At 38.4% G+C, this 19,156-nt stretch overlaps 1 protein-coding gene across 6 annotated transcripts in view; it reads right to left on the bottom strand.

Annotated features, from left to right (window-relative positions):
• The window catches only part of LOC149228165 (autophagy protein 5-like), a 364,837-nt gene that overhangs the window by 203,851 nt on the left and 141,830 nt on the right, over positions 1-19,156 (bottom strand). The gene's annotated exons all lie outside the window — the stretch shown is intronic.

Raw genomic sequence — 19,156 nt, forward strand, 5'->3', positions numbered from 1 at the left:
GTTTGAACAACATCACTTGCTTCCACAAGTGGCTATGTAGACCCCCAAATACTTGAGTACATTTGGGTTCTTTGTGGAGATACCCAACATTATGGCCATCTTTCTAAATTATGTGGTGTACTCCTATACACGCTGGTCCGACTTCTACTTGAAGTAGTTCCATCGAATCGACTGGTCCTCTACATAACCGATAGGGTAAAATTGTGACTTTATCACTGGAGGATCTCCCCCTAACCTCAAGGTCTCTATGTGGCTTTCCCACTAGGTCAGGGCATGGCCCTCTAATTTCAGCCGCGCAAATGAAATCTTCTATTTTTCCTCTATATAATGAACATTGAAATAAACTTCTAATTGCTACAACCAATGATTCAATTTCAGAGCGTCAATCTCACCTTGATACAACTTGATATCGACCTTCACTTCCATTTTGAACAAGGACTGTGAATGGTTCACAACACTTGAACTAGGTTGATTTTTTCCAGTTCTTTCTTCAATTCCTTCTCTATTTCTTCCCGATCTCTTGAACTCCCTTTTGATTGTACATGAATCCTCTCAAATTATGGTGGTCAAAAAAGGAAGGTCAACTTTCGAGTGGCATAAATTCTTCATACACACTCCTATTGAGGTGATTCTTACATCGTTGGAAAGGTCTTTGTGTGTAGAATAGGGAGAAAAGGTGTGGTGCTAAAGCGGCAAAGTTTTACCCCCCAAAAAACATAGTTTGATGCCTCAAAATGCTCCGAGAAGATTTCAGACTCCAATTTGCCAAACTGGGTCTCTCTAGTAAAAATGGTCCTATGAGTTGATTCCTCCACTTTATCCACTTTGAAAGCATTGAGATGATGATAAACAATATGATCCAATCCAGTATAACTAGACAATGACTCATCCCAAATTTCCTTTTGGGTAAAATCGTCTCATAAGCCTATTCCAATCAAAAAGTTTATCCGTGCTAGGATCCCTATCACAAAGGTAACCCATGTTTTGGAAAATCACTCAAGGCTATCTTAACAAGTTCATCCTCTGGCACAACTACCCCAACAGCTCGAAGCTCATCTCAAACATGTAGAATCCTAGTGAGGTATGGTACCACCGTCTTTTATCTATTCATCTTAGTGTTTCTCAGCTTCTCTGTCACCATCTTCCAGTTTTGGTTATCACTCTAGTATAGCTTTGTCAAAGTTGTCCACATCTCACAGGAAGTATTATTTCCTAATATATGAGTGATTACACAATCCTTCATAGCATCCAAGATTATGTGTTTAGCTTTCACATCCTTAAAATTATGAGTGGCCTGTGTTGTAGCAACCAAAGGAGGTTATATGTCAATATCAACAAATTCTCTTAAGTTGTTTTCCATGAAAATCAATGAAATTCTCTCCTTCCATGGGATGAAATTGTGAAAATTCGAGAATCCCACCCGAATCAACTACTGCAACAACTGATTAAACTTCTCCTATCTGTTAATTACTGAAACAAATTATTTACTATTTCCTACAACAAATTTCGAAGCTAATACAACTGCAGCCTCCACTTAATTAATTAATTTGCCCAAAACAAGAACAAAACAATAGAGAAAATTCCACACAAGTGACAGTATTTTTTAGATAAATGTCCCCGGAAAAACCCAATGCGGGAAAACCAATGCAGCAGCTCTGAGGCTTTTATAATATTAAGCAGTAGTTTTGAATACAACTTTGGATGCCCTTCTGGACATCCAGTTACAGAGCAACAAACTGACAGAAAAACTTAGTGAGATTACCTCACTCTACCCAGAAAATCTCAATTGTTCCGGCAGCTAAACCAACTATCCCCGGCTATCTCTGCGTTGGCCTTGCATAGGCCCTGCATCAGCCTCAAAAGGCTATGTCTCAACTCAACTACGAAACGTTTGCCCCTTGGAGCAATTTCCAGCCCTCCCGGCTCAGAAATATCAACTCCCTCAACAGACTCGGACTTTTGCGCTGAAGACTGCACAGCTTCTACGTGAGCCCTCCTGGCTCAACGTCAAGCTCCGCGTGGGACCTTCTAGCCCAACATCAACCCCTCCTGGGTTTGTGATGCCTCCCCCTAGTGTCTCTCTGCCTCTCTGCTACGTATCCTGGGTCCTGGAGAACATACTCCAACCCAACTATCCTTGCCCCTCACTGCAATAGCCCACTATCGAAAATCTCCTGGCAACTGCTCTACTTCATAAAATCAATTCTTTGAACTCTCTATGTATTTTCCAAATACCCTCAAGCTCCCTTAAATAATCTTCTCATTGACATTCAACAACCCAAATTAAAAGCTAATCAATGGCTAAGATCACTTTAGCTTGATCCTCATCTTCTTCTAGAAGTTACACCCACAATTAAATTAATACCCATTAATACTTTTAATTTCCTAAGTGTAGACTTAGGGTGCCATTAAAAGATATTAATTATTTTAATAAAATCGTTTCTGGGTGGAATTTCGCAAAACGCTTTATGGGTTCTTTGGAATACATGTGCCCAAGTCTCCCTGCAAAATTTAAGGCCTAGAGCACATCTGATGCTACCCCAAATCAACACTCTCTCTTAGCGAGGAATGTGCTCTAACAATATACGTTGTTGCATACTGCTCTAACTCTGAAGCATTGTCCTCTGTGTTGTTGATGTCTGACATGTTGTCCACCAACTATTGTGTTGTTGTTGCAACTGTACTGTTGTTGACACTGCCACTGTCAACACTACATTCGTACTACAGCTCCCTCTCAAGTGCTACATCTGTGTTGCTGTTAGCACTGCCACTACACTGCAAACTGTTGCTGCTAGCAACGAAAAAACATCCAAAATTACTAAACTAACTATGTTCAGTATGACACCACGTGAATGTTGAAGCCCAACTACTGCTAGTCTCTGTGTTGGCCCTCTAAATCTACTGCGTTGTTGTTGACCTTTGCTTTGTGCCATCTACACTGCTGCCAACTCTACTATGCATTGTTCAGTCCCTGGCCCTCCTAGCCACTGCAACTATCTCTTCGACACTCCTTGGCACCATCTGACACTAGTTCATCCTGCTACTTCTAATCTGGGCTCCCATAGCAAGGAAATGATCCTAGAGGTGGAGTCCTCAAGGATCCTATCCATCTGTAACTCTTTCGAACTACAGCTCCAAACCAGCCCACCTCCCTCCTGGAGGTATCTCGGATGTCATGGCGAACTCCTCTTCGATCTTCATGGGTGTAGCCTCCAAATCGTGTTTCTCATCCGTGTCCTTCCTGAGAGGACACTGTGTAGCGTAGTGACCCATCTCACCACACTTGAAACACTTAATCTTCGAGACGTCTTTCTTATGCCTTCGCTACTCCTGATGTCACTTCGATGCAAGGGCCGCATTATCCTCCTCCTCCTTGGGCTTCGACCCACTGCTGTTGCTTCTTCCGTCAAGATTGACCTTGGCTAAGTCTCTCCTCAGCTCCTCTTCTTTTAAAGCTGCCCACATCTCATCCCAATTTGGCAATGTTGCTCTACCTAGGATACTCTAGACAAAGACCTGCCACTCATCTGAGACAGAATTAAGGGCCAGTCTAACCAACTCTGAATCCGGAGGTGAATGCCCTGTAGCAGAGAACTCATCACGGGTTTCCTTCAGCTTTGTGAGGAATGGATCCACACGTTCTCCCTTCTGCATCTGACTAGATCTCAACTTCTGCTCCATGTACATCTTCTGCTGCTTGGAAGATCCTTGATATAGCGTTGCCAAGGCATCCTACATCTCCTTAGCAGTCCCTCTGCTAGCGACGTGACAAACCATGTGATCCTTTACTCCATCCAGGATCATCCTCTTGGCCTTTTCCATTTCAACTGGTATTTCTGCAGGGACAACCACCACATTGTTGACGTATGTCTTGAGGGCATGCTCATCTAGAAGGAACGACATTCTTGCCTTCCAGTTGACGTAGTTGGATGTTGCGTCCACCCTGTCCTGATTCCTGAAGCCACTGGTTACAATTTCTACCACAAATGTCGAAAATCTCCTCTCTCTTCTGTGTTGTTGTTGGACCAACATATGCACTCCCTGCTGGAGCTAGTAAAACTATTGCCCCTTGTTGCTTCTCAGCTCTAGAGAATTTGAATTTCTTGGCTAAGAATTTTCTAAGGAAGAAATTCCATCAACCGTGCTTCTCCTCTCTCTTCTGGCAATTTTCTACCCAGCGAATTGCCTGCCAAAAAAATTGCTTCCCACCAGATTCTCCTCACGTTGAGGTTGCAATGCTGCTCCCTTTGCCCCTTCTCTCTGTCGACTCACTCGGAGAGGAGATTGCCTCGAAATTTCCCTCAGCTACTCGGCGATGGGTTCTCTGGCACTGCGCTTCTTACTTCACCTGCAGTTATGATACCATGTGAAAATTCGAGAATCCCAACCGAATCAACTACTGCAGCAACTGATTAAACTTCTCCTATCTGTTAATTACTTAAACAAATTATTTATTGTTTCCTACAACAAATTTTGAACCTAATACAACTGCAGCCTTCACTTAATTAATTAATTTGCCCAAAACAAGAATAGAACAATAGAGAAAAAATCCACACAAGTGACACAGTATTTTTTGGACAAATGTCCCTGGAAAAACCCAATGTGGGAAAACTGGTGCAGCAGCTTTGAGGGTTTTATATTATTAAGCAGTAGTTTCTGATTACAACTCTAGATGCCCTTTTGGCAATCCAATTACAGAGAAATAAACTAGTAGAAAAATTTAGTGAGATTACCTCACTTTACCCGGAAAATCCCCACTGTTCCAACATCTAAACCAACTGTCCTTGGCTATCTCTGCGTAGGCCCTGCGTCAACCTTAAAAGGCTCTACACCAACTCAACTAGGAAATGTTTTCCCTCTGGAGCAGTTTCCAGCCCTCCCGGCTCAGAAATGTTAGCCCCCTCATCAAACTCAGACATTTGTGCTAAAGACTGCACAGCTTCTGCGTGAGCCCTCCTAGCTCAGCGTCAAGCTCTGCGTGGGCCCTTCTGGCCCAACGTCAACCCCTCCTACGTCTGCATTGCCTCCTCCTAGTGTCTCTCTGCCTCTCTGCTACGTATCTTAGGTCCTGGAGAAGATACTCCAACCCAACTATCCCTGCCCCTCACTACAGTAGCCCACTATCGAAAATCTCCTAGCAGCGTTTCTGCTTCAGAAATCTCTGTGTGTTTTCCAAATGACCCTCAAGCTCCCTTAAATAATCTTCTCATTGACATTCAACAGCCTAGATTAAAAGCTAATCAATGGTTAAGATCATTTTAGTTTGATCCTCGTCTTCTTCTAGAAGTTACACCCACAATTAGATTAATACCCATTAATATTTTTATTTCCTAAGTTTAGACTAGGGGTCCCATTAAAAAAATTAATTATTTTAATAAAATCGTTTCTGGGTGGAATTTCCCAAAACACTTTCTGGGTTCTTTGGAATACCTGTGCCCAAGACTCCTTGCAAAATTTGAGGCCTAGAGCACATCCGATGCTACCCCAAATCAACAAAAATTAGATGCCCCTTTCAGCAGTCTTCAAGCATCAACCCAATAGAATTCATTCTCCTAGATCAAACTCTTAACTACAACAGTGCAAAACCCTTCGGCTGCAAAATAAAATCAGTTGTAAACCCTTATGCTATTGATCTTCCTTCTCTCAGAATTTCTAGTGCGCTATAATATCATGTTGAAATTTTAACACCATATCTGATTTATTTTTCTCACAATTATTAATACCCAAAAAATAGATTTTACCCAAATTAAAATCTAAAACTATGAAAATAAATATGCTATGTTCTCAACTTTTAGAAATAAAATATGTAGCGCAAAAACAAATAGGAAATCACCACAAGACAACATAAATTCAGCCCAATAAATGTCCCTTGACTTTATAATGAAATCTAGAAAATTTAGGACAAAAAACACACCAATGTTAGAACCTGGAATAGGGCCTACGATTTTAGGCCCAAGGAAGAATTCGGGCCCCCATGAAAACGGCTGCTTTGGAAGAAGTTTGTTCCTGAAAGTTTATCAGCCTCTAGCTGCAAAAAATTCGGCCTCCACCTGTACGGCTAAACCCTAGGAAAATCTCAGCTCTCTCCCTCATGAGGCACTGGTTGGAAATCTCAGCCTCTACTCAGTCTTGACTTGCTCCAAAAAAACTCAACCTCTCTCCTCCAAATCTCATCCCTCTCAAATTCTCCTTCCAAAAATCTACTGCACGCTTTTCCTCTTTCTCCTCAATCATTCAAGAATCAAGCCTCACTCATGAGAAAATCGCTTCCTCAACAGTGCAATTGTGTCTTCATCTCTCTCTTAAATTCTCTTTATAATTTCAAATTGAGCGAAATCCCTAACGCTAAATCCTCAAAGTGATAGACGGCTAGGATTAAATCCTAACCCACTTAGATCAATGGTTGATATTAGATCTAAGTCACTTAAATAATTAAATTATTTATCCTTAGAAATTTGCTCAATTGGGGAACATTGATCAACTTAATTAATAAATGTGCTTTTCCAAAGTTAAAACTTAGGTAAGAAATCATATTACTTGCTCCTCTTGAACAAGCACCTAAAGAGGGCTTTTCTCCCGCATGTTAGACACTTAGCCTTTGCAAAAGACTTTCCAATGCAATAAAACCATCATCTTGCAACCTTCTATATATATAGAAAATCACTCATTAAGGTGAAGGTAAAATAGTAGAGTTTTTTACCTCACCAACTTGTAATTTAGGATTTAGCCTTTGCAAAAGACTTTCCAATGCAATAAAACCATCATCTTGCAACCTTCTATATGCATAGAAAATCACTCATTAAGGTGAAGGTAAAATAGTAGAGTTTTTTACCTCACCAAGTTGTAATTTAGGATTTAAAAGATCCTAAGCATGCCCTTGCCACTAGAATAGTTGATGATATTACTAGGTTGCACAAGTTTGACAACCCTGTGTGATGTCAACTTTTCCCTTATTTTTTCACTACATGACCTAGCGTCTTTTGGCTCACAGGGAAACCCACCTTAGGTTAGGAATTCCCTTAGCCTTAAAGTGAGAGGCAAGGCCACCAAGGTGACAACGGGTGGCTTGCATGATAGTTGCTCCTTGGCTCTCCCACAAGGAACCATGGTTTTAAAAACCAGAACTAGGTTTTGAACAAGTCATCTATCTAACTGGAACTGGATCGAACCAGATTTGAAAAACAATATGTAAAATAAATAGTTTTGAATGAAAAAAAATATTTTGAGATTTCAAACCATGATTCCAAACCATTAGAGACAAAATATGCAAAGTTTGTTCATCTATATACCATGTAAGGGTGCATATATCAAAATGGCACCTAGTGCAATACATATCTTGCTTAACCAATCATGTGTGAAGTACATCAACACTTAGTTGCACCACGAAGAGCATTAAACGATGACAAGCAACATTTGCACATGAAAACTATAGATCTATTTTGTCGTTATCAGTGATCACTATAAAAAAAAAATCAAATGTGAAGGATTATATGCTAGGAAGATTGAACTACTGTTGGTTCGATGATCAATGAGCTTAAATGTCACCTTAACAATTATTACAATTATCCAATAGTGAACATTTAAAACACTCAATATTATCATGAGGGAAAAATTTAGGGGCTAATATTCACAAGAAGGCTAATTTTCCATGCTTTTTCAAAAAAAGATTCGCTAACTTCCATATTTAGTAAAACTGATTACCCGAATTTTAAAGTAAAAAATTATTTCACCTTAAAAGTCGCTAATATTTGAGACAATAAAAAATCATTAGAAATTTCAATACTTTAAAAAATATTGTCAAACATTTTACAGTTCGCATATTAGGGACTCATAAGATTCGCCAGTTTCTAAATTTTAAGATAAATTTCCATCCTTGAAATTTTCTTTGACAGTGATCATATCATGCACTAATTCACAACAAAATATAGCCATTAGAATCAAATTCAACCTTTAATAGGCCCATATCATATTATGACAGTGATTAATGGTCAATGAGCTTGAACATCACTTAATGATTATTAAAATTATCCAATAGTGAACATTCAAACACTAAATATTATTATTTGACAATGATCATATCATGCACTAATTCTCAACAAAAGATAGCCGTTAGAATCAACTTCAACCTTTAATAAACCCAGATCAGATAATGATAGTGATTTCCAATGACACTTAAAGCATTTCAAAGATATATTTAATGCACCAGCAAACAGACAACAATATTTGAGGGCCTTTTATTAAAGTGTTTGAGACTTGACTCCCAAATTTAGATATAAAAATAGATCCTTAAGCTATGTTACCCGTACCACAACCTTATTTAGCCATGACAAATCCTTAAACTAAGTCCTGATTTATCACTATTCAAAACAACAAAAATATATTCTTCAAGATATTTGTGGATCTCTCTAGGTCCTAGGAAGCTATCTAGACAGTTAGCATCAAAATCAGCCAATTAGGGCTGGTTTGTACTGGTTAGGTACCAAACTGGCCTATTCAGTACCTAACCCATAAAAATTGGCCATCTAGTCCAATTTCTCTGCTCATTCATTACCCAAGCATGTCCAATTGGCCAGTTTAATAGGTTACCAGTTCAGACCAGATGGTTTTGAAAACACTACTAAGATTAACGCTTTTACCTTTAGGTGAGCGTTTAAGTCACAGCAAGACAAATTCCATTATTATGGTCACATTACATTCATTATCCCCTTGGGTATTGTTACCCACCAAAGTGGGTAACCCAATAGGAGAAAAAATTTCTCCCATTCACACCTGGCCAGCGACCCAACAACCCTTGACAACCACCACTAGCCGATGATGATGTGCCATTATCTTTGCAACCTACATCAGTCATATACTTTCTCACCCATTCAGCGAGAGCACATGGACAAAGGTGGGTTTCCAATCAAAAGGTACTTTATTCATTTTGCAATTGGGTGCTTATGCTTGTTTGTATTTGGGCTTTTGATATGGATTATGGGGTGACCTGAAAGGAGGGTTTTTGACCAAGATCTCGTTCCCTCACCTTAAATGGGGGGTTAATCTTCAATCCTAGTCCAATGGGACCTCCCCTAATGGCCCAATGGGTATAGGAGGGACACTACTCAGGAAGCCTTGATTGAGATAACATGTTCCATCTATCCCTATTCCATACTTACCACTTTCTATCCTACATCATGTAATGAACAAAAATATTCATAAAACATCAATTAAATAATAAATATTAAAATAAGCAAATATCAATAATAATAAATTAATTAAATTAGTTAATGTCTCATTAGTTGTGAAGAGACATGGGTCAAAAGTTGTGTCATTCTATCTTCGTGGCTAGTCAATGCCTATATAGGCACACCGCCATGAAGATTTGTAAGCACCATTCATATTTTTATAATACAATAACTACTACTACAAATACAAGTCTACACACAATCATATTCTTGCATACAAGTTTAAATGTATCTGAAATGTGAGAACACCAATGAACAAATTCTTTGTTCCAGTGGTATCAGAGCCAACAGACAGCCCATCTGTCAGCCCTTAGTTAGGAATCACGACTGTGAGTTTGACTGCACTGCTTGTTCCACTGCCTTCAGCCCTCCTGCTCGACAATCATACCACAACAGACATGCTCGGAATCTCCATTGTGTGTTTGACTGTGCTGCCTGTTCTGCTGCCCTCGGTCCTTCCTGTTGTCGTGACGTACGCCAAGGTGTGATACGGGGCTGACGTAGCGTATGGTGGATAATAAGGTGATACTGTGTGATGGTGTGAATGGTGGGAGATAAACGTAAACGGCGAATAAGTCAAAACCGATTAGTCAACGTTGTGACTTTGACGACAGGTCATTACAGTCCATCAAACTATTAACTATATATCTTATATAGTTACCAATCATATAATTAAATTAATTTAATTATTAAAAAAATTATAATAATAATTTATATTGTTATTATTTTAAAAAAAAGTAAGTGCACTAGGAAAAAGAAAAACAAAATGGGGAGCAGTAATAATGACGATAATTCGAAGAAATTTCAAGAACTCGACAGAGTGCGCAAGCGCCTTGACGATATCGAGAGGAAGCAAGATGATTTCGGGAAGAGTCAAGACCAAATGGCTGAGGATATCATAGCAATAAAGAGCATGATGAGCCAGTTTATGGGAGGAGCCAACCCACCTTTTAATCCCTCAGAGACGCAAAGTCCAAAAACTCTGGAAGGCGGAATTTTTTCAAATCATGAAATTCCATCGATGCACGAAAAGCCGCGAATACCACATATACAGTTTGAAGGGAGTCAGTACCATACAAAGTTCTCCGACAAAGATTACCTCAAAATTAAAAGAGAATTACCAAAATACGATGGTAAGGACCATAAAGGCGCCATTGTATGGGTAAATAAGATGGACGCCATTTTCAGAGCAAATCCACCAATAGGTGAACAAGAGAAGGTCATGACCGCATCCAACTACCTGGAAGCAGAAGCATATGATTGGTTCCTATCGTGGTCTAACAAATGTGCGGCTCGCTCATTCAATTGGCAAATTTTTTAAAATGCCTTGTTAAAACGATTTCACGATGAAGAAGAGGATGATGTTTACGAAAGATTCATTCACCTCAAACAGAAGGGATCAGTAAGTGAATACACGCATGAATGGGAAGTGTTAGCGATAAGGCAAAGGGGATTCTCAAACAAAGAGCTATTAAAAATGTATCGTTGTGGCCTTAAGGATTACATTTGGGAAGAATTAAAATTATATAAATCCCAAACCATTGAAGATGCCAGACACAGCCATAATTATTGAAAAAAATATAAGCTCAGAATGTCATCATTCAGGGAAGACGAAGACCAACAACAACACTCGGGAAGAAAAGAAACTAACAAATGTAGGTATTGTGGAGACAAATGGACATCAGGACACAGATGCCTTAACAAGAAATTGTATACTTATGAAGTCGAGAAGGAATCAAACAAGTCAAGTAACGATCCAAAAAAAAAAAAATAATAATAATAATAAATAAAAAATAAAATTAAATATAAAAAATAAAATTAAAAATTAAAAATAAAATAAAAATAAAAATAAAATAAAATAAAAAATAAAATAAAATAAAATAAATAAATAAATAATAAAAATAAAAATAAATAAAAAATAAAAAAATTAGTTACCACAAATGTGGAGAAAATTGGTCATCATGCCATAAATGTGAAGACGCATCCCTGCGCTACTATAAAATAGTAGATGGGAAGCAAATTGAAGTACAAGAACACAATGAAGGAATCATTGTCACCCGCTACTATAAAATAGTAGATGGGAAGCAAATTGAAGTACAAGAACATGATGAAGGAATCATTGTCACCTAAGTCACTAGGTTCGTGTTCGTGTTTGAGTTCGGCGACCTTGAAATTTGAATAAAATTCGGCACCTAAAATTTTGCTGATAAAGTTCAACATAAAATTCGACATATAGAAATTTAAAAAAAAAAATGTATATATATAAAAAAAACAATTTAAAGTCAAATTCAAAGTCCATAATGCACATTGCAAACACATAAGATTATTGCTCAAACATTTAAATCATTTCCACATAATTTTATAAACCATGAAAGCGAGTGCCAATAAAGAACCAACTTCCATACATGTAACATAGTAAACAAGGTGAGAAATTCATCATAGACATTCGCACCCATATCAAATTCAACAAAACCATGGGCCATATCAGATTTCATATATTGAAAAACAATCTGATAAAAAAGTATTCAAAATATATAAACTCGAAAGTTTAAAGTAGCTTGGCAGTTTTAGAAAATTGTTCATGCAAAAAGTAAACTAGAAATCTAAAACAGGAACACAAGTTTTATTCTTGATGTTCTTGTGGCCCACTTGTTATATCAAAAAGTTCTATATCATCAAGAGCAGTAGGAGCTGTGAATCCACTAGATGCTTCAGCATCAGATTCATCACTCAATTCCCTATCAATGTCACTATCAATGTACAAATCAGCTTCATCCATTGATGCATTTGGAACAGGATCGATTCATGGAGTAGAGGAATTGGATGACTCTTTAGCCACATTTTTCAAAGCCAACTGCAAGTTACTACGAACATAAACAAGATATTCTAATCTTCCAGATAACAATCTATTCCTTTTCTTGGAATGAATGTGGTCAAAGGAACTCCAATTCCTTTCACATGCTGATGCACTTGATCACTGGCTTAAGATACGAATAGCAAAATTTTGCAATGCTAGTGCCCCTGAACCATAAAATTCCCACCATATTGCTAGATCACTTCTGCTCCTATCATACTTTGTTAATTGTGTTCCAAATAACCCTTCTTCTAACCTGTATGCCCTCAACTAACTTCTGACCAAACCTGCAATTTCTAGATCTGGATTTAGCTTCTCAATAGCCTGGATGAGTCCATTCATGACTTCTTCATCCCTATGTCTTGGTAACCCAAAAAATCTAGGGTCCAAATAGCATGATGCTGCATGTAATGGACTATGCATCATCTTCCATATTTGATCAATTAAATCCCATATCTCCTGGTAATCAGCTTCCACATTATTAAAATCACTTGCAATGGTCTCTTTGCAATGATAAATGCTTTCATAAACAAAACCCATACAAGGTTTGTCACCATCAACCATGTGGAGCACATTAACAATTGGGCCACATATTTTTAAAACCTTGTTTGCATTTTCCCAAAAGCCATTATTGAGCACTATTTTTTCAACATTTTTCCCCTTAGTTTATTTTGAAAGGGTAGATCTCTCCCACTCAGTATTGCAAAAAACAGCTCTTAGGTTCGCTTTTTCCTCGACAACTCTTTTCAGAGTAATATAAAAAGTGGCAAACCTTGTATCACAAGGCCTCAGCAGCTCTTTTGATGCATTCTTCCTATATATGCTCAAAGTGAGACGATGGTTGATGATGAAGTTTGCAATTGTTTTGGCTCTTCGGATTGTCTCATTGACCCAAGGAAATTTGGCTAAGTCATGCAACATTAAATCCAAGCAGTGGGCTACACAAGGGGTCCAATAAATGTGATTATACTTTTCCATAATCAACTTCCCTGCACCAACACAATTTGATACATTATCTGTAATAACATAGACAACATTTTCCTCCCCAACCTCTTGAATCGCTTCATCCAAAATTCCAAAAATAAATCCTGATGTCTTCACTTGATCCATTGCATTTACTGCCTTCAAGAAAAGTACCCCTTGAGGACTAAAACAATCACATTGATCAACGGGCGATGACACAAATCTGACCAACCATCACTCAAAATTGTGAATCCTGTAAGCTTCCAGAACTCTTTAATCTAAACCAACTTTCCTGTCACTCTGTCTTTTGTTTTCTTTAGCAAAGTTGTCCTTAAAGCTTCAGATCCGGGAGGAACATAGCCCTTCCCAAAACCAATGGCCTTTTTAATTACATTTTTAAAATATGGACTCCTCACCACATTAAAGGGAATTGCACATGCATAAAAGAATTATGCAACAACATCATAAACTTCTTGTTTCTCAACAGGTTTCTAGAATTGATTTAATGTTTTTAGTTCCACCTGTTTTTACTTGAATACAACTCGATCCACCAATGGTTGAGATTGAATTAATGGTGTTGCAGGAAGACATGGCAATCTACATCTCAAATCGCTGCCTCTTATTTTCCCTTCCTTCCTCTTCCATCTTTGAAGTGAAATAGTCTTTCTCCACTGTAGTTTTTTGTTCATCAGAGATCTTAGTGCAGCCTTCAACACCACCTCCACTTCCATTGCTAATACTGAGAAGGTGATCCACTGCTCTAGTTAAAGAGCCAATGAATTGATGTCCACACAGCTGACACAAGATTTTTCCCCTCTTTTTTGACAAAATTCCATGCTACAGCAGTTGATTTTGGGGGTGCCATTGAAATTTGAAGGTTCTAAACTTCTGATTGTTGAAAACTGAGGTGAAGGCTTGAAGCCTGAAATGTCTGCAATTTTTTTTTAATTTACATTTTAATTAATTTTATATTTTTTTGCAGAATGAAATTATGAAAGTTTAAAACTATAATTTATAAAATAAATTTAAAGAGTCTGGATCTCTCAAGCTAAAGCACGAGAATCCAAACACTATATTAAAAAAACTAGTAAATTGTAATTTGTGACTTACTGATAAATTGTATTTCACTGATAAATTGTATTTAACTGATAAATTGTATTTAACTGATAAAAACTAGTAAATTGTATTGAACTGATAAAAAAAATGTGTATTTTAATTTTTGACTTACCTGGAGGCTAGAGTCTAGAGGTTGCTTGAAGGCTTGCTGAGGCTGCTTGAAGGCGGCTCACTGCTCTATCAGAAGTTAGAACTACAACCCTCGGGCCTCAACAGAACTGTGTATGCGTGCAGTGTGCCACTGTGCAGGAGGCCGAGCTGTGTGGCGGTTGGCCAAGCTGTGTATGCCAACGTGCTGCACTGGTCACCTGTAGGTTGTGTATGTCGGCGTCGAGACTCGAAAACCCTTTGAAAACCCGCGGAGAGTTGTCACCTGTGTATGTTGTGGACTGGTCAGTTTTGTTTTCACGTTTATGGTCATTGTGGTTACAGCTCTGTTTATAAAACAAAACACAAAACCCGCGGGCCGCAAGTTGGAACAAAACCAAACCCACGGGCCCGCAAATAATGAAACCTAATTTTTTTTAATTTTTAAATAGCGAATACAAACAAATAATTTTATTTTTTTAAACGGAGAAAAAAACGAACCTAAATGAATACAAACAAATTTAATGGCGTTTTTGTATTAAAGTTCGGCATTTTGTTCGTGTTCGTAATTTTGTTCGAGTTCGGCGTTTTGTTCGGAGAACTTGAACAAATAAATTCAAATTCGGTTGAAGTTCGGAAAATTTCGAATTTATTCGTTCAAGTTCACCGAACCTGGTGACTAAGATTGTCACACACAGTGAAGATTCAGATTCTGAGGAACCGTCATTAGCTACAATTTCATGTGACTAGAAAAACCTTGATGAAAATAGTAACTCTTTCAGAGATCAAGAACAACAAGCAACTACAAAATGCGTTCCACCACATCTTCAGAAGAAGAGCCAATTCCCAAAAAGGAACATGAAACTTACTACTCCATCAACAAACATGGCGAAGAGTCTATGTCCTAGAACCCTAAGGCTCAAAGGACTCATAAAAGACATAAATGTCAATATACTTATAGGTTATGGTAGTACTCACAATTGTATAAACATTGATCTTGCTAAACAACTTGGTCTTTGTATATGCCCAATCAAGGACCTGTCCATGTATGTCGCTACTGGAAAGAAAATCAAGGAAATAGGAGAATGTCAAAAAGTTTCAATCCAAATACAAGAACTGAAGCTACAAACAAATCGATTTGCCCTACCACTCAAAGAAATGTATGTATATCTAGGTGTAGAATGGTTAATAGAACTAGGGAGATATACTACAAACCTTGAAGAATAATTCATGAATATTAACTAGCAAGGACGACATTATAAATTAAATGGTGTTAACACTTCCAACTCCAAGGAAGGTAAAGTACTCATGAAGAATGCACCAGTGAACAAAAGGATGACATTCCATCGCAACAATGTTCAACTAGAGAAAACCCTTCTGGTTGTGCATTGAGGACAAAGCATCTCTAAAGGGGGTGGCAATGTTATGAATAAAAATATTCATAAAACATCAATTAAATAATAAATATTAAAATAAGTAAATATCAATAATAATAAATGAAATAAATTAATTAATGTCTCATTAGTTGTGAAGAGACATGGGTCAAAAGTTGTGTCATTCTATCTTCGTGGCCAAATAATGCCTATATAGGCACACCACCACGAAGATTTGTAAGCACCATTCATATTTTTATAATACAATTACTACTACTAAAAATACAAGTCTACACACAATCATATTCTTGCATACAAATTTAAATGTATCTAAGATTTGAGAACACCAGTGAACAAATTCTTCCACATCACAAGCCCATATTCCACCTCCATTCTTAGGGTTCAACTGACCTTTGGTTCTCCGGGAATTGGCACCCATACATCCACATACCTAACTAGGGATCGTAACTTTTCCCTGGGAGGTTGATGCAGCTAAAAGAAAAGGAAAAAGCATACTATGGCCACAAAGTAAAACAAAAGAATATCAAAATGAAAAAGATGGTCGGGACATGCACATTAGCACATGGGAAAAAACCTAGCATGAGCTCTTCCCTGGGAGGTCGATGCAGCTAAAAGAAAAGGAAAAAGCATACTATGGCCACAAAGTAAAATAAAAGAATATCAAAATGCAAAAGATGGTCGGGACATGCACATTAGCACATGGGAAAAGCCTAGCATGAGCTCTACCTCACTCATTATGGCCATCACCCTGTTCCTAAGCACATGTTGCTTCATTACATCATAAAGGAACCCTTGCATGTCCCAAACCTAATGGGAAATGAGTTGCCTCGTCATTAAGGGGTGATACAATTGTTATATACAAAGCAAGCTTTAACCCTTTGAGCTACAAGCAGTAGTACAAAAAAAAATCAAGCAAAAGTAAAAGGTGCACAAGAGGGGTGGAAAAACAAAGGCCAAGTTGGTAACCCATGCATCAACAATTGTTCCCCCCTCACATCTATACACTTAGGATGTGGATCTCCATCATGTTGGTCCCTTTGACCATGGCACTTGGCCATGAAGTCTTCTCCCCTCCATGCCATCATTATTCACTAACACCTATCAAGTGAAGGGTGGACACAGAAAATGTTACTTCCCTTTGGGGGTTGGAAACACCTAATAGGATTGTCCTTTAGCCACTCCTACCTAGGGAGGAAACACCATTGTGAGTTCAAGGTCCCAATTTTGGAAGGGAAGCCTTATGTGAAGTATTAAATAGCTTTTTACATTCAAGCTTGGTTCACTTAGATGCAAAAATGATTATTGTACCTGATGACTGGTTGCTTTTACTAGAATTTATGTTGTAATTTCCGGGTAGTTCTGCATCCCAGGCTTTAGGCACCTCACCCCTAGTACCCAAGCATTTGAGAAGCATATTGGCACCCACAGGTGAAACGTTGAGAGCCTTGGGTCTCCAAGCAGTAGCAACAGATCCCACCTACCCCTAGACACCTACACCCAGGACGTTTTGCCACTTTGCACTACATTTGATGATTCTTCAAAATGATGCACCTGGACCAACATGCCCCCAAGTTGGCCTTAGCACTCTCTAAGAGATGGCCTCTGATCCAGAGCCCAAATGAGGATGGCCTCACCTTGTGAGATATGGAAGGACTAGTAGCACCTAAAAATCCCTCAACATTGGAGCAGAGATGGCCATATTGAGCAATGGGAGACTCAAGGGACCACCTTTGTTGTCCCAAACTGGAATTTTGGGGTCCACAGAGGGATTTTGACAGAGATTTGAAGGCCAACCCTCACATCATGATTTTTAGAGGCTTCTACACCACTCATGGCACCTTAGAGCCTCAACGCATGCCACAATGAGCTCAACGTGTGAATGGCGTCAGCCTTACTAGGCCTTACGGGTCACTTGTGGGAAAATCATTTGATTTTTGTCTAAGCTAGTGGGTTGGCTTGTAACCCAATGCATCATTATGATTTTACTTGTTTTCCTAGGGGCTTTTAGGCTAATTAGGAACTATTCCTCCTCGTATAAATGAAGAGGACTATTATGTCTCTCATCATCATCAACTCGACCTCTCCTCTTGATTATTTCAACCTCTTTTCCTATCAGAGAGATGTGATCTATGGAACGAAATTTGTCTTGGAGCTATTCTCTTCTCTTCGGAGAAGTTATCTCAGATTGATGATTGGAATGTTCATGCATATTATCTTATTAGTGCTCTTTTATTGAAAAATTATGATTTCATGTCTAATGTATGGAATAAATTGGAAATCTAGGTTAAAATTTTGTGCCCTAATTTTGTTGAAGATTAATTTTACGAAAGCAAGGTCATATTATTGCATGCATTACTCATAGTATGATGTGTGAATGGAAATCCCTTGGTGATCTTACATTAGCTCTCCCAAGTGTCTCGAAATCCCTGACAAGGGTAATAGTTAGAGTTTTGATGTTATAGCATCAAAATATCCTTACTCCTCTGCAAGTTTTAGCCAAAATTAAGAGCCCGTAAACTCCATCAACCCTAGGCCTAGGAATTGGCTTTCCTTTGTTAGTGATCAAATCAAAATTTATCCATAAACTTTTCTCTTTTCTCTCTCTTACTTAATTTTCCCCCCTAAAGGCCAAACGGCCACCTAGGGCCTAGTGCAAATTGGCTAGGAAAAAAAATTTGGGCTCTTAGAAAGTCTAAATATCAAGGATAGGGTCGTTGCCACCAAATCACTTACTTTGGTAGGCATTCATTCCAATTTTGTCCATAAATTTTCTTGCCCTAAAGTAAAACCCTAGTTTGGTTTTAGCTTCAACTTGGGGGCTTATTGAGGGTTTCATGTGCCATATCCTTGTTGAAATACATTGTGGAAAACCCTTTCTCTACACCTTGACCTTTCGCTATCCCAATTCAACCTACCAATCAAGCCCTAGGTCTTATGTTGTACAAGATAAGCATCTATAAGGAAAGCAAACTGCCTTCATTCATTGATTGGGGCCTTGTACTTAAGCTGAGCCTTTCCCTTAGAAACCTCTAGGTCATCCTAATACTTTCATACCTAGAATATCTCATATAGGTGACCTTATACCAAAACTCCTCCCATTGGTGAAAGTCCATAAAGAGCAGGGGGTTTTGGTTGTGGTGATAGTGGGCCATTACCCCATTGTTGTCACTTGGTATTGTGATAGCCTTGTAGGGCACCCCTCTCCAAGGCCTGCTAGATTTTGTGGCAACATGTACCTCTTTAGATACCACATATTATCCTCCCTACATACATTACATGCTTGAGCCATTGGAATTGGATCTTGCTTGGGCAGCACCGAGAAATGTAATACTCATGCAAGTCCCAAAGGATGCGACCAACAACAGTCAAGTTCCCTACAAAGGGGATGTCATTATAATGCCAAATATGTAACTCACTATGCATCCTTTGTAGGCACCAATCCCACAGAGCAACTAGAGACAACCAAATCCCAAAGGTGATACCCAAATATCTAACAATAACTCTTGAACGAAGTTAAT

Source organism: Pinus tabuliformis, chromosome J, assembly GCF_031772625.1.
Source record: "Pinus tabuliformis cultivar Carrire ecotype Pingquan chromosome J, CPIR1, whole genome shotgun sequence".
Taxonomy (NCBI): Eukaryota; Viridiplantae; Streptophyta; class Pinopsida; order Pinales; family Pinaceae; genus Pinus; species Pinus tabuliformis.